Source organism: Myotis davidii, unplaced genomic scaffold (assembly GCF_000327345.1).
Source record: "Myotis davidii unplaced genomic scaffold, ASM32734v1 scaffold299, whole genome shotgun sequence".
Lineage (NCBI taxonomy): Eukaryota > Metazoa > Chordata > Mammalia > Chiroptera > Vespertilionidae > Myotis > Myotis davidii.
The window spans coordinates 159944-165404 of NW_006293088.1; the positions used below are offsets into that span (position 1 = coordinate 159944).

Consider the following 5461-nt stretch of genomic DNA (forward strand, 5'->3'; position numbering starts at 1 on the left):
AAACCGGTTTCAGCAAAACTGTTATCTTTTAGAAAACTGCCAGGCCTGTTGTGCAAAAGAGAAGATAGAAACGCTCTTGCCTGGGGGTCAATGCATAGACCACACTTTGTGTTTTAAAGGCAGGGCCTCAGTTTTGGGGGCCCTGTCCCTGCCACCCCAGGACAGGATGTCCCTGTGTAAGCTCTGACCTTTAAGTCTGTAGAATATTCTTCATTATTCTTGATTTCCTCTGTCTTTTGTTCACTCATTTATTCACACCTCCACTCATTTATTTATTTATTTATTCATTCATTCATTCATTCATTTATGCAAAGCCACATTTCCTTCCTCAAAGGATTGGCAGGACTTCTCAGGAAATACAGCCATGAAAGCAACAACTTGTGGATACATATAAAACCTCACAACCAGAAAAAAGACAAATCCGAATGGGACACATAAACCAGTTGAGGGGCTCAGATAGGGGAGCGGGGCCTGGATCTGAATTCCAGCTCCACTACTTACAAGCTGAACAAACAGGCGCATGCTTAGTCCCCCGGCCTTAGTCTCCCCACCTGTGAAATGGGTCTAGCAATATTTCTTCAGAGGATGATTAAGAGGATTAAGTGGGATCCTATATGTAAAGAACTTAGCAGAATGGCTGACTCAGTATAGGCACTTAGTAACCACTATTTTTGTCCCTGTTAGGGTTGTTAAGGTATTTTTCTCCTGTGATTACCCCGTTGCTGTAATTGAGCTGAGCATTTAGCTAGTAGCTTCCTAGCAATCACAGCAAAACAGAAGGTCCGTGAGGGCACACAGAGGTGCCAGCTGCACAGGTAGCATTTCAACCTGACGTATTCTGCCGGAGAGTTGCACCCTCATTTAGGAGCTGAGCACTCAGGTTAAGGCTTACTCAGCCACCAGAGCCTCAGACATCTCTGCCTTTGGCTCACCAGCAAGGTCAGGGCTGGGCGTGCAGACCTGGGACAGGGAGGGGAATGTCCTGGTGGGAATAATCTCTCCAAGAAGCTGTCTGGTTGTCAGGAGGCTTGTTGCAGGGGCTTAGAGATCGGGTCTATTCAGCTTTGGGGAGCATTTTGGGAGACTATTAATTAGGTGGCCAGTCCTAAGTTGCATTTTCATTTGGGTGATGTTACATTTTGGAATTCAGCAGTTGCTAGAGATTGAGGCTTCGTTGGACTCGTTGAACCTAGATCACAGGCTCAGAGAGCAATGGGAAGTGGGGTTAGTCCATTGGCCACATTCCCCTGCAGAAATTCATGGAGAATGGCTGTTCATCTCCAAAATAAGGAACTGTCATTCCAACGGGGGGAAGAGGGGAGGAAGCTGATGTTTATTGAGAACCTACTATGTGCTGGAGAGGGACACACTCCATTTTGATCTTCTTCCCAGGCACCTTGGAAGGTGTGGGCCTTGTTACACCTGGAAGCAGGTGTTGTATTTTCCGTTTGTACGGATGGAGAATCAGAAGCCCAGAGAGGTGAGGTGACTTGTCCAAGGGCCTTCATCCCAAGGGCCTAGGCACTAAGCCTTTCCTCCAGATGGCAGGGGAGGCTTTAGGGGGTGGGGTGGGGGGAGGTGGTAGGCCTTGAAGAACTAGTACCTTGAGAGGCTGTGAGGAAGGCAGGAGTCCTTGGAGGCCAGGCTTGGTGAGAACAAAGACCCAGAGGCAGGAAGGTAAATGGTCTGGGAAGGCAGGCCATCTGAGCCAAGGTTTCTGCTAGGAAGTGGGAGAAGGAAGGTTGGGGGGATGAACAGGGTTCTCTGAACATAGGGGCTTGATCGGTCGACAAAAAGCAGAGACAGATGCAGGCTCTGACTTGAGTCTTCAGTTTTAACTTTCACTCGCTATATTCATTTATCCACTAGAGGCCCAGTGCATGAAATTTGTGCACGGGGGGTGAAGGGGGTCCCTCAGCCCGGCTTGCACCCTCTCCAATCCGGGACCCCTTGGGGGATGTTTGACTGCCGGTTTAGGCCCATAGGAATCGGGGACCTCTTGCAGTCTGGGACCTCTTGCTGCTAGCTGCTCACCTGCCTGCCTGCCTGATCGCCCCTAACTGCCTCTGCCTGATAGCCCCTAACCACCTCTGCCTGCTGGCCTGATCGCCCCTAACTGCTCCCCTGCTGGCCTGATTGCCCCTATCTGCCTCTGCCTGCTGGCCTGATCACCCCTAACTGCCCTCCCCTGCTGGTTATTAGTATAGATTAGCAGCTTGGCTCACACCCCACCACCGTGGCTTTTGCAGAAGGACATCCAGATGGATGTCCAGAAGATATCCAGTCTCATTAGCATATTACCCTTTTATTAGTATAGATTAGCAGCTGACTTCTGCTGAGCACCTACTATATGCCAGGACCTGTGCAGAGCACAGAGGGGGCAGAGGTCAGCCAGACTTCATCCCCACCTGAGATTTCAGATACAAGGGGACCTCCCTTCTGAACACAGTCCCTACCCTGTCCTGCAGCCATCCTCTGCCTGTGACTGCACCTACCCACTGGAGTCCTTTCCTCTCACGCCCCACTTCCCCAAGCCTGGGGACTCCAGCCCCCAGTGTGGCCCCATCTTGGATCCCATATAACAGGGTTTATTGAACTGCACGAAACGAAGCCAGCTAATTGAGTGCCTTTCATGTTGAGCCCTTCACATGTAGTGGCTGCATTTATCATCACAGCCAGCCAGGGAGAGGGGCACTGGTCCCTGGTTCTCAGGAGAGCAGGCTCAGCTCTCGGGGGATCTGTTCTCCATCACACAGCCCGTACACCACAGAGCTGAGGGTGGGCCCAGGCCTGTCTGACTCCCACACCAGGGGTCTCTACCCTGCCCCGGAGACCCTTTCATGTTATAGCTCAGTGGTTACCCCGCTTGCCCTGGCTACACAGCTAGTTAAAGGCAGGGACAGTCAGGTTCAGTCCCAGTCTCATGGCTCATCTCAGAGGCCCCAGGGAGCCATGGGCAATCTGGGGTGTGGTCAGCCCACTCCTTGGCAGGGCACTCCAGCCCTCTCTAACTGGAATGGCATTCCAGGAAGCTCCCATACCTGGCCATAGAGACACCTGGAGTTTTTGTGGTTGCCACAGCGCCACCTTGTGGTGACTTTCAGGGAGGGCACACACTACACAGAAGAAGGGGCTCTTCTAGGCCCAGCCAGCACTAGGTGGGTTTGGGACATGTGCTGGCTGGGACGGGTCTACTGACAGCCTTCCATCCAGGGCTTGTGCAAAACTGAGCAGCTGCTCCTGCTTCCTGAGAACTGTCTGTGCCACCCACTTATATCCTCGGCTCACACTTAGGAGGCACCAGAAGTACAAAGAGGGGAAAGAACTGATGTTTATCAGGTACCGGCTGTGCCAGGTGTCTCTAGGAATCATCCCATGGAACCTTCCCAGCAGCCCTGGAAGGCTTCCCTCTCTCACAGGGATGCCTGGGCCGTTTCCCAGAGGAGGATGTGGACAGGTGCACTGTGGCCCAGCTCCCACGGCGGGCAGCATCGGGCGGGCATCGGACCGCTGCTCGGTGTTATCAGAGCAAAAGCGCTGCCCAGCTAAGCGTGGCTGGGCTTTCGGGCAGCAGCTGCCCAACATGGGCTGTTATTTGAGTGACCTTTTCCTTTTCCTCGATGAGAATCAGGAGGGAATGATCTGACCAAAGATTTCTTATAAGAAAGGACAACAAAATAAAAGTTGGGTCTTTTTAGTGACAAGTCACCGTGTTTTAAAATGACCAAAACACTAAAAAACAGTCACATGGCTCATTTTTTCTTTTTCAAGGTGGACAGGAACTCAGATGAGGTTGTTTTTGAGAATTTTACAATATCCCAGCCATCATGGGAGGCCCCTGTCGGGTGGCAGACTCAGGTGGAGAAATCAATGACAGAGAGGAGGAAAAATCAGTGGCCAAGTGCATGGTCCAAGGGCCAGTTTCCATACTGGAGACCTGGTCTCAGGACCAGTGAGGTCCGTGGACACACACACACGCTCACAGGGACATCCTGGGATGCAGGCTGCTGCCCGGCTCCGCAGTCAGGACTCTGCAGTGTGTGGCAGGGCTGCTCAGGCCAGGAGGCGGTGTGTTTATCGTACAGGCTTACTACTCCCAGCAGCGTTATCCGCGCTCTACACCCCACTGTTCCTACCAGCAGTCACTGCCGGGCTGTCTGTTTCAGCATCGGAATGAACAGTTGCAAAGCTTGGGAGGGGGTAGGAGGAAGCCACCACAGGGAAATCTTATTTTTGTACCTAGACCCATTCAGGTTAAGTAAATTGCCAGTGGAAATGGGACCACCTTTCCAAGTGGCTGCGCTGTCAGAAAGCAAACCTGGCACTGTGATCCGGGGAACATCAGAAGGTGACTGGACTCAGACTGGCTGCCCTCGGACCAGTGCTGTGGGTACCAGGACGCTGTGGCCATTCGCAGGATGGCAGAAACCACTGGGTTTACAGCCAGGTTTCCCCAGCACGGCCTCCCTCATACAGCCTCACGGTGTCTATTACCATAGGTGTTCCTGGTTAATATTTTTATATCAGTTCGTCATCTTGACTTACATAAATTTATTTTATAAGGAAACATTATCTCAAATGGAAATTCAGTATTACTTGTCATGAATGAAAAGAATCTATAATAATAAATGCTAAGTAGACCAGACAGCCGAACGACCTTCCAGATGTCATTCCAGACGAGGCCGTGGCAGCAGGGGCTAAGGCAGAGGCAGTTAGGGGCGATCAGGCAGGCAGGTAGAGTGGTTAGAGGCAATCAGGCAGGCATGCAGAGTGGTTAGGGGCAATCAGGCAGGCAGGTAGAGTGGTTAGGTGATCAGGAAGGCAGCCAGAGTGGTTAGGGATGATCAGGCAGGGGGCGATCAGGCAGGCAGGCAGGTGAGCGGTTAGGAGCCAGCAGTCCCGGATTGCGAGAGGGATGTCCTACTGCCAGTTTAGGCCCAGTCTCACAGGGATCCCTGCAGAATCGGCAGTCGGACATCTCCCAAGGGGTCCTGGATTGCAAGAGGGTACAGGCCAGGCTGAGGGACTCTCCCCCACCCCACCCCCCCATGCACGAATTTCATACACTGGGCCTCTAGTTATGCAATAAAAATAAAACAATGCTATTGAAAACTAGCGTAATGCTGTCATCTGCCAGAAGCTCTGAGCCTGAGACCTGAACCTTTTATTTAAAAAGGGAATTTAACAGCCTGGCTGGCGTGGCTCAATGGTTGAGTATCGACCTACAAACCAGGAAGTCACAGTTCAATTCCTGGTCAGGGCATATGCCTGGGTTATGGGCTCGATCCCCAGTGTAGGGTGTGCAGGAGGCAGCCAATCAATGATTCTCTCTCATCGATGTTTCTATCTCTCTCTCCCTTCCCCTCTAAAATCAATAAAAATGTATCTTAAAAATAACAACTCAGGACACTCTACATATGATTGAGACATGGCACACCAAATATACAAGGAACCTTTAATA

The 5461-nt window shown here is 51.5% G+C and overlaps 1 protein-coding gene across 1 annotated transcript in view; it reads left to right on the forward strand.

The window, feature by feature from the left end:
• TMCO4 (transmembrane and coiled-coil domains 4) overlaps positions 1–5461 on the forward strand; it is a 70296-nt gene that overhangs the window by 43418 nt on the left and 21417 nt on the right. The window lies entirely within an intron of this gene.